The sequence below is a fragment of the Hoplias malabaricus genome, chromosome 5, assembly GCF_029633855.1.
Source record: "Hoplias malabaricus isolate fHopMal1 chromosome 5, fHopMal1.hap1, whole genome shotgun sequence".
Classification (NCBI taxonomy): domain Eukaryota; kingdom Metazoa; phylum Chordata; class Actinopteri; order Characiformes; family Erythrinidae; genus Hoplias; species Hoplias malabaricus.
Window position 1 is genome coordinate 25970930 of NC_089804.1, and position 11713 is coordinate 25982642.

Sequence of the window (11713 nt, forward strand, 5' to 3'; positions counted from 1 at the left end):
AGCAGCTACAGATAATGAATGAATGATTATTCCACACAGAGCTAGTTTCACTCTCTCAGTTTTCCACTGCACAAAACCTACACTACTTGGCTCTAATCACTTTTTGGTAGAAGGCACCTGGTTCGTTTTCTACTACCATGGTTGTTCCTCAACATGGAAACAGGACGCTTTGGAAACCACAACAGTGTGGCAGCAGTATAGTTAAAGTTGTTTACTCATTGTGTTGTTTTTGTTTATAGGGACTGAACACGGTTCCGTGAGGCAGATCAGTATAGTTCATTAGCTTCTTGTTCCACCGTCTTTTGTCCAATGAGTCTTTCGTCAGCCACCAATCCAAGGACCATGGTGTAATTTTACAAGCTGCCATTGTGAGTCGATAAAAGCAAATGTGATCAGTACTGTAGCTTTAAGATTTTACAAATGGCGAAGTCGCGTTGGACGTCTGAATTTTGTGTTGTGTACTCTCAGAAAATTTGTGCCTGTGGTTTTACCTTTTGCTGTTTCTGTGGAGGTAACCTCAAGGGTACATGTGCATTCATTCTGGGCTTGTAACCGGAGGGTTTCCAGTTCTATCCCCAGAGCCGGCAGGTCATGACTGAAGGCCCTTGAGCAAGGCGCCGGACCCCCAACTGCACCCGGGGCGCAATGGCTAGGGCTGCTCCTGGCTTGGGGCATGTGTGCTCACTGCCCCCTAGTGTTCACTAGTGTGTGTGTAAAAGTGTGTTTCACTGCACCGATTGGGAGCCTATCAAGAATCATTGGGCGCAAGGCAGGAACATACCCTGGAGGGGCAGCAGTCCATTTCAGTCGCCAGTCCACCTACCAATATGTGTTTTTGGACAATGGGAGGAAACCGGAGCACCCAGAGGAAACCTACACGGACACAGGGAGAACACACCAAACTCCTCTCAGACAGTCACCCGGAGCAAGACTCGAATCCACAACCCCACGACCCCAGAGCAGTGCGAAATCAGCACTGACTGCTGCACCACAGTGCCATTTGGAAGTACCTTGTGTCCTGGGACTAAATTTACCTGATGGAAAAGCAAAAAAGCAGAGTAGAGTTGAGTAGTGTAGTGTAGGCACCATGAAGTGGAAAAATGCCGTTCCTATCACTCTTATATCCTTAATTCTGTCCATTTAATCATTCTCTCTCTCTCTCTCTCTCTCTCTCTCTCTCTCTCTCTCTCTTTCTCTGCACTGACTGGATTTTTTTCTTTTTTTTAATAAAAATTTAAAGTAATAGCATTGAAATCATAATTGCAATTCTCGTAAGGCAAAATCAGTCAGTCCTGGGATAAAATGGCACCATTTTTGCCTGCGGGAGTTTCAGCCTGTACCATGTTATACATGTTTCTGTAGCTGGCGCTCAGAGACAGGACATAGATCAGCGTTTGAACGCAGTGGTGGCGAATGATGTTGTCAAGGCGAGGGCCTGTGATTTACACCCAGGCAGAGGTGTCTTGTTTTGGGTGAAGCGCAGAGGCCTGGGGGCCGGAGGGGTGGGGGATGGGGGGGTGGTGAGGGTGCGGTGTGGTAGGCAAAAAGTGAAGCTTTTCTGGTGACAGGCAGTTTCCTCGGATGGGTTTTGCCTTGCGAGTGGCTGAGGTGGCGGCGGTGCCACAGGCTATCAGAGTGTGAAATCGTGTGGAGGTTATCCCATTACGCTTCATTTAGCAGCGCCTTGCCCCATCTCTCATTTTTGACAAGTTTCTTAACCGCTGGAAATGCGCCGGGAAGCTTGTCTACCCAAGTTGGGGGGAGAGGTGGTAGGGGGAGGTGGAGGGGGGAGCTGTTGCTTGCTCGCTGCTGGTCAAAATGGAGAGAAGAGCAGTGGAGGGGGTGTGGTGATGGTGGAGAGGCTGGCATTGGCAGGAGTGTTGAGAGGAGGGAGGTAGGGAGGGAGGTAAGGGAGGGGGGTGTTGTGCCGCATCTGGAATGGGATTCTAATAAAGCCAGCCGCTGCCATGGAAACAGGGGGAGAGGCACCCCTTCCCTGTATGGAGGGAGAAACCCCAAGGAACATAGTGAGCTCTCTCTCTCTCTTTCTCTTTCTCTCTCTCTCTCTCTCTCTCTCTCTCTCACACTCCTTGCCCCCGTTCCTCTCTCTGAGCGTGGCAAATGGCCCACCGCTTACGAGCCATGAGGAAGTAGGTGCCTTGCCAGAGAAGGGGGCCAGATAAGGGTGCATAAAATTAGCTGTGGCTCCCAGAAAAAAAGAGGGGGAAATGTGCAAGCTAGTCCCCCATGAAAGGAATTTCACACAGGCCCTCCTATCGCATTCTGCCGCTCCACACACCATGACTGCCATTTCCCCGGTTAGACATCCACGGGTGCAAAGACAGAGAAAGGGTGGGGGGACGACGACAAAAGGGGAGCAGCAGGCAATTGAGCAGCAAACCGTGTCTGCGGCAGCGTGCAGCTGTGGGAGAGAGAGAGAGAGAGAGAGAGAGAGAGAGAGAGAGAGAGTGAGAGAGAGAGAGAGAGAGAGAGACCACAGGTTGCGGGTAGGAAGCTCTGTGCAAGATGGGATTGGGTGTCTCCATACATCCCAGCTTCAGTTCCTTTTGACTTTGCCAGTTCTAGAAAGAAAGCGAGAAACAGAGAGAGAGAGAGAGAAAGAGTGAGAGAAAAGTGAGGGAGCAAGTGAGCAGGGACCAGGGCTCCCCTCCACCTGCCTGCCGCCTGAATCCTTAACGGATTACTGTTCGATTCACTTGGTTAACTCCCCGCACTTGGGTTTTTATTCATGTAGCGCATCTTCTGAAGGAAGCCCCGCTATATAGGCCTCCTCTTTCCCCCTCGTCTGTAGCTGCTGCCTTTCAAGTGACACCAGGCTGATGAAAGTGGATGAAAAAAAGGGAGGCGGCAGAGGAGGGAGAAAGGCAGAGCAAAGAGAAAGTGTTGCGGAATGAAAGGGAACTTGTCTCCCTGGAGGGGGGTTTCCCCTCGGCCGGCCTGCGAAGCGAATGTCCCCGAGTGATTTATGGGAAATTTACACATTTGAGTGCGGGTGTGAAAATGCCCCTCGGCCCACATGAAAGATAGGGCTTTAATATCTGTCTAATACAACGCCTTAATGAGATCCCTTTCTTGCCTTGCCTTCCCTCTGTTTATTAGAGAATTGATGAAAGAGGCAGACAGAGAGAGAGAGGCAGAGAGAGTCTGAGCTCATATTTATCCAAGAATCAGTTTGGAAATTACTTCCATGCAAATGGCTCGGTAGGGCAAGGCTTAATGCTTCTAAGGCAGGTTTGCTTGCAAGGATGGAGCAAGGAGGATTAAGAATGTATTACATCCAATTAGATGTTAGAATATAGCCAGTGAATCACATGCTTGAGCTTTATTGTAGCTGTTATCAAATGCATATATAGCTGTAGGAACTATTGTATGTATTTACTGATGTGTCCACCATAGGTAATGAGGTGAAAAATAGGGGTGGGCTGTGTTATTCATTCATTGTCCGTATTGGCTTATCCAGTTCAGGGTCACGGTGGGGCCAGAGCCTACCAGAACTACTGGACGCAGGGTAGGAACACACCCTGGAATGCATTGGGATGTACTATTCATTCATTCATTCATTCATTATCTGTAACCCTTATCCAGTTCAGGGTCGTGGTGGGTCCAGAGCCTACCTGGAATCATTGGGCGCAAGGCGGGAATACACCCTGGAGGGGGCGCCGGTCCTTCACAGGGCAACACACAGACACACACACACATTCACTCACACACACATGCCCTACGGACACTTTTGAGTCACCAATCCACCTACCAACGTGTGTTTTTGGACTGTGGGAGGAAACCGGAGCACCCGGAGGAAACCCACGCGAACACGGGGAGAACACACCAACTCCTTGGGATGTACTAGAGTTTGCATATTAATTTGAGGATTCTGAGCTCCTACCAACACACAAACCGTAATATAAGACCACCCAGTCAGTTATATGTGGGCTGCCTAAGTCTGAAAACATGGCATAAAACAAGTGATTTGGTTTATGTGCTGAGACTTACATAGAGTGAATACACTTTAGGATTGTCCCGCCACCTTGATGCAGTTTCTCCAATCACACCACTGGAAGCATGTTTATGTGAGAGCACAAAGATGAATTTAAACTAAGCAAAACAAACACACCAAGTACTTAATACAAGCACTGATTAAATATGAACAAAGAGAAAGAGAACAAAGCAAAAACAGCCAAAAATCCAGAGCTTCTGGTCATTGCTCCTCACTCCTGGGATCTCGTGCTGAACTGAGCTGAGGCTCATTCTCATTTAAAAGCACAGGCACTGGAAACAGGAATGAACAGACTGTTTAAGATAAGGTATTTTGAACAAACGAGGTCACAACCATTTCACTAAGACCCCAGAGGTGAATATGTCCCCTGTGAATGACTCTGCTATCCAGTCTAGCATTCTCTGCTGATACTGATTCACATCAATACCTACAGGGCACATCATAACACTTTTTCGCAAGTAGATTAACCGAGATGCACCCACTTCTGTCTGAGAATAACTTCCATACATAGAGGACACACAGATTCAAAAGGGTTCACATCCTCTATGAAATGTTAAGAGTTTTCTCTGCGTGTATTTACGCAGAACTCTTTCATGCGTCCGTGAAGTTCATCAGTGGGTAAACCTGTAATGCAGGAAGGCCGGGGGAGGACGGAGACTCTATTCAGGTTTATTTTCACAGTTTGTTCTGACTTCATACTGTTTTTATTGTACGTGTTGTGCTTCCTACTCTGGCATTCTCCCCACAGCAAGCAGTCTGGGAGACAGCCGGATGGACAGAACGACAGCGGTTGATTGACTCCGACCCCTGCTGTGCTTTGATAATTCAAAGAAAAGGAGGCACAATAGGAAGTTGTTAAATATTCACAGTCGTCCTTCCAAAAACGAGAAGAAAAGGAGGGAGACACCAGGTTGCCTTGTACTGTTCAGAGAGTAATCAAGCGCTGGCTCAGCTTCAGGTGGTGGGTGGAATCGGCAACTCGTGGCGACTCTCAGCATTCAGTAATGTGGCCATTTTAGCAGATGTTTGCATGAGATTACATATAAACAGCTATAAACAGCTACGTGTGCGGCGTCCTCTGAAGCGCACCGAACCAAGCAAGCGGCAAAAACGCATATCTTATTCTTCATCCATCGCTCCCCAGTACAGGGGACCTGCTTGCTGAGCTCTGGAGAGCCCGCCCACTTTATTCGCACCCAAACCTTAAAGCACAGCGGGGGCTTTGGCTCCTTTGAAGTGGAAAATGCAAGAATGTAATGCGTGGTGCATGGAGACGTGCCTAAGATTCGCTGTGAAATCAGCGAGAAAGGAAATGAGTTTGAAAGCGAGAGCCGTACGACTGGGTCTAAAGCGCGTCTGACACGGGCGCACTTTTAGAACTTGGGCATCCTCCTTCTTGCAGCTACTGTAGCGTAGAAAAGAGAGGGAGCGTACAGCTCTCTTTCATCCCCCACTAACCTAGAGGCAGTCGGGTAAAAGGGAATACTGTATGGGCAAGAGGGCTTGCATGGGCGTCTGGAGGCGCGGCTTGTCGGCCTGGGCTGCGTGGGCAGCCTCTCTGATGTGTCCTTCCTAATAATTCTCAACCCTAAGCACTCCTGTCATCTGCTCAGCCAGTGAACAACCACTGTTTTTCCTTCTTTTTTTTACCCATTCTAAACCTCATACAGCTGTGTCGCAGAGGTTCATGTGCTGACATCTGTCAGACGGTCTTGAAACAGGAAGGAAGACGATGGCAAGCTGCGATTGCGCAGGTAGTTCAGCATGAAGCGTGCAGTATCGATGCTGCAGGAGTCTGACACTTCAGGGATAATGGCTAGTTATTGGCTTCTTCATCAATGTCAGTTTCCTCTGCTGCGTTCAACAACTACCCCACTCTGTTCAGAGGCGGGTATAAGGTCTTGGATGATATTAGTGCATTGAATTACAGCAGCCTGGTGCAAGACCAGTATTAAATATGTTGTCTTGTTATATGTGGTGCTGTGGAAAAGAAGTGGAAGTAATTGTAATGTGTACCACTGGCTGAGTGAAGTATTTGTTAGCATTAGCCTTTGGTTAGATCCACAAGGAATCTAAGATCTAAGAAAAAATAATCAACTAAATTTATTTTGCCAAGCATAAGATATCAGTGAAAAATCTCCTCAAAACCTCATTAATACAGTAAAGAAATTGCACTGTCAGATTATAACATTAAAATAAGCAACTATGTTGGATAGCACAACTTAGAGAAGAGAGTACTATCTTCCCAACACTTTAATGTTAGCAAACAGATAAAGGACATCTTACATCGAGAGTTGCCATGGACAGCACAGGCATCACTGGGAATCGATCCCAGGGAATCCCGGTGATTGAGCCAACACTTTGGAGTTACACTGGGTGTAGGGCCTGCCTGGAATCATTGGGCACAGTGCAGGAACACACTCTATACAGGGCTCCAGTCCATCTCAGGGCATCTCACACACTCACCCAGTCACTCATACACTCACCTATGGGAACTTTTACACAGCCAATTCACCTACCACAGGTATTTGTGGGCTGTGGGTGGAGCACCCACAGGAAACCCTGAGGTCTGTCCCAAAACCTAGTGAGCTGCCTAAGTAGGCAACTGTTTAACCTCCCTCCTGTGTTAGCTTTCTGTTACCATCTCTTAATCAGCTATAAGCTCCCCTAAAGCAATTACTTAGTAACCAATTTGTTTCTTACCTCTTGCTGACCTTGTTAGTTTTCCTTATCCATGAAAGGATTGATTTAATTTTTCATTGTTGCAGACTGTAAACTGGAGATGTATCCTCTACAAAACACAAACTCTAAACTGACCTGGCCCTACATGTCTGGACATGTCTGTCTTTCCTTGTTTTGTGAAACAGACAAAGATAGAAGCCCCTAACTGAAGCTCGAGTGGTTGTAGGAGGAGCCAGCTGTAGGCTGTTGGTGTAGTTTATAGTGTGTTTATGATTCCAGATTTGGCACCTGTTTTTGTTTTGTGATTTAAAATTATACCTGGGTCAAAATTGACTCTAACAACAGAAAAGCCACAATTTTAACAAGAGCATTTTATAATTTAGTAAACAAACAAAAATATATTTATTATTTTGTTGAAATAGAAGTTCCTGACAAAGTCAAAAAGTCTTGATGCAATAAACAAATGTATGGGGCACTCGTATGCATTTAAAACCTAAAACTGGGCAATCAAGACCCTAACAAAAGAGGAAGGTTAAGTAGGCAGCATTCTAACCAACATCTACCCTTATGAGGCAGATTATTGAGACACTCTAGTTAGAGAGTGATTGCACCACAGCATGTTCCCACCCATTGCACGCGACCGGTATTTACTTACCTCAGCTGCTAGCACCGCCTTTAGGTGTCAGTGCCATGGATTCTGCTATTCATGTTTTTATCATGCTTTTAATTCTATTTTCTCCTTAAGAAGAGTGAAATAAATGGGGTTTGTGCTTGTGTTGCATCATGGAATTGTCTTCGCCGCTGAGGAAATGTTTACTGCTGCTTTCAAATTTGGCCAAAGACCCAAGGAGAATGCACCACACTCTTCACTGACAGTGACCCCAGGACCCTGGAGCTATGACAACAACACACCATGCTGCCCAACCCTTAGACTGCTGCACTGTAATAATTGTATAAATATTGTTCAGAAGGTGGGTGAGTGTGATCTGACTGGATTAAGCCAACGAAAACAAGTTAGTAAGACTTAAGACGCATGCCTAGTTCAAGCAGATTTAAACACGGACTGAAATGGAAGCCCTTTCTGTCAAATACTTCTGATATTACAGTGCATTTGGGTGATTTTGAAAAGGAGTATTTGAGAACCCATTTGGAAATATCAACAAGTATTCAAAGCCTGTAAAAAGCTGTTTGACTCGGCGCTGGTAATCGTCATTGTGTTATCTTCTCATCAGGAGCAGTTCAATACGCTGAATGATTCTAAGCTGAATCCTACTTTAATTAAATGGGAGTTGGGAAAAGGGGGGCTTGGGTATCGCTGGGAACCTTGTGTGTGTGTGTGTGTGTGTGTGTGTGTGTGTGTGTGTGTGTGTGTGTGTGTGTCTCAATCGCTTCCTGCAGGGATCAGTGACAGGCGCGTTCCCCATATGACAGTTTTATTGCATCTCTAATCTATGTATACACAGCGACAGAAAGAGTGAGAAAAAGAGAGAGAAAGACAGAGAAGCAGAAAGAGATAGAAAATCGTTCATCCTCACTCTACACACTCAAACACATACATACACAGACGCCCACATCTCCCCAGCCCAACACCCCACATACACACGCATCCATACGCAGTCCTGAAGGCCTGTCACGATTGTCAATCATATCTCTGAAAAGGGCAGTGGCACGTGTATAGTGAACAATGTGGATTTTTTAATAATAATAACCACACTCCTATGGCAGGTCACATAGGGCCACTGCTTTATTGTCTGACATTTAAGAAAAGCAAACTTTCTCATAACGCAGAAAGCGGATAACACAAAACTCAGAATAGCACTCGCTTGCCCTTTTGTGGGATTTTGCGGATTTGTTTGATGCGATGTAATTATTATGGGCTGAAATATCAGTTTCGGTCAAAGATCGAGGCAGGTTCAGCTCTAAATGAGCTTAACCAGGCTATCTGACACACTGCCTGGACACTAACAGCTATCAGTCAGAACACTATTAACACTTCTACTTGCATAATTCATATTTCAGATTAAAATAGCATTGGCGGTTGAGATCAGTGTTCACCACTTATCGCGTCAGTGCTGTGCTTCTGTTTGTCTCACACACTCGTCTCTGTGACCGGGTGGTTTAACGAGTACTTGGCTGCAACAGAGACTCTTCTCATAAAGCTAGAACAGATGTCAGTAAGGAAGGCATACGCATATGAGCACAGTAATGAAAGTTTTCAAATGTCTCCGCGTAAAAGCAAGTGAACAGTGCAACAATGCATGTCTCGGCATGGAGCACATAAAATAACGGTTACTGAGGCTGTTTGGTTGTGTGGTCTAGATTTTCTGATCAAAACTTCAGTCTGGACTGTTGTCTGGTTTGTTTTAGCATGCCCTATGTAAAATCTGGTAAATGTTTTAATCTGTCCTTGTCTAATCCAAGTTTCAGCCTGGACTAAGTTTAAGTCTAGTTTAAGTTTCAGTCTAGTCTGATCTAGGTTTTAGTATAGTCTGGTGTAGGTTTCAGCCGATCTTGGATTCAGTCTGGCAAAAGTTTCAGTCTGATCTAGGTTTCAGTCTGGCCTAGGTTTAAGTCTGGTTTAAGGTTCAGTCTGGTCTAGGTTTTAATACGAACTGGTTTCCAGTCTTGTCTAGGTTCCAGTCTGATCTAGGTTTCAGTCGGGTCTAAATTTCAGTCTGGTCTAGGTTTCAGTCTGATCTAGGTTTCAATCAGGTCTAAGTTTCAGTCTGGTCTAGGTTTCAGTCTGATCTAGGTTTACATCTGATCTAGGTTTCAGCCTGGTCTAGGTTTCAACCTGATCTAGGTGTCAGTCTGGACTAGATTTCAGTCTGATCTAGGTTTACATCTGATCTAGGTTTCAGTCTGGTCTAGGTTTCAGTCTAATCTAGGTTTACATGTGATCTAGGTTCCAGTCTGATCTAGGTTTCAGTCTGGTCTAGGTTTCAGCCTGATCTACGTTTACATCTGATCTAGGTGTCAGTCTGGCCTAGATTTCAGTCTGATCTAGGTTTACATCTGATCTAGGTTTCAGTCTGAACTAGGATTCAGTCTGATCTAGGTTTACATCTGATCTAGGTTTCAGTCTGGTCTAGGTTTCAGTCTGGTCTAGGTTTCAGTCTGATCTAGGTTTACATCTGGTCTAGGTTCCAGTCTGATCTAGGTTTCAATCGGGTCTAAATTTCAGTCTGGTCTAGGTTTCAGTCAGGTCTAAGTTTCAGTTGGATCTAGGTTTAAGTCTGATCAAGGTTTCAGTCTGATTTAGGTTTACATCTGATCTAGGTGTCAATCTGGCCTAGATTTCAGTCGGATCTAGGTTAAACACAACAATGAAAAATGAGCACTGAGAAATAAGAGTACATATTAACTATGAAGAAAAATGTGACAGAAAAGAAAGAAAACCAAGCAAAAACATCTACAAACCATCACCTCACTCCTAGACTCTCGCGCTGAGGGCTGCTTAAACAGGGAAGAACTCTTTAGACTTTTCATTTAGACCCCAGAACTGTGTGAATGTGTGGATAATGTGCATTATATTTATTCATTCATTCATTATCTGTTGCGGTGGGTCCAGAGCCTACCTGGAATCATTGGGCGCAAGGCGAGAATACACCCTGGAGGGGGCGCCAGTCCTTCACAGGGCTGTGCATTATATGTCCCCTTTAAAGACTCTGCATATTTGTGAAGGTGCCTAATAAACTGACAGTGTACATGTAATTATACTTGCATGGTCTCTTGTCTTGTTGCAGGCAAGATTGATATGTTTTAAAAAACCTTTGAAAAACAGAATAAAGGCAAGGTGACTCCCTGCCTGTGGATCAACTGGGAGCTTTGCTGCTTTGACACAAAGATATTTTGGGTGTTTAAAGCTTTGTTTTTCATAAACATCCCAGCAGCATCTGTTTGAGGAGAAAGGGTTTTGCAGTAAATTACTCAGACTCGACCCAGGTGTCAAAATGAGGTCTGCATGGCATCAATATGATGAAGAATAAATTGGGTTGAAAATACAGATCCTATCCTTTAATGCACATTGCTGTTTTTCTTTTTTTTTTCTTCAGCAAAACCGAGCAGTGCACCCTAGAGTCGATTTAGGCTTGAATCTCAGATGCACACTATATGGACAATATATTGGGACATAAATCCTAATAATTGAACTAAGGTGTTTCATTCAGCCCCAGTGCCACATGTGTTTAAAATCAAGAAACTTGCATCATGCCTTTAGCATCATTTGTGAAATAAAATGGGTTGCACTAAAGAGCTCATCGAACTTGTGTATGGTACAATAAATGAATGGCAGTATTGCAACGTGCAAGGTTGAGAAATGTCTTCCCTCCTACATACTCTGCAATCAACTGTGAGTGGTGTTATTAGAAACCACAGCAACTCAGCCACAAGGTGGCAGACTATGCAAAGTTACAGAACAGGACCAATAAATGCTGAGGCACACAGGGCGTAAAGGTCACCAATGCTTTACTGCATCAGTGCAGAGTTCCAAACCTCCTCTGACATTAACATCAGCACTAACAAAATGCGACAAAAGCTTCACATGATTGGTTTCCATAGCTGAACAGCGGTATGCAAGCTTCACCTTACAAAGCACAGTGCCAAGGGTTGAATGGAGTAGTGTTAATCAAGCTTCCGCTGAACTCCAGAGCTATGAAAATGTGTTCTGTGCAATGATGAATCACTCTTCTCTATAAGTCTGAGGGATGAGTCTGGGTTTAGTGAACCCCAACAGAACATTTCCTGCCTGCTGCATTGTGCCATCTGTGAAGTTTGGTGGAGTGAGGATAGCACTGTGGGGTTTTTCAAAGGTTGGCCTAAGCTCCTCTATTACAGCAAACAGAATCTTTTCTGTTCCAGCAATACTGTGCCCCTGTGCACAAAGCAAGGTACAAAAAGGCATGGTTGGTTGGGTTTAGTGTAGAAGATTTTGACTGGCCTGCCCAGAACCCTGACCTTAAACCCTATCAAATATCTTTGGGATGAACCAGAACAGAGATTGCAAGCCAGGTCCTC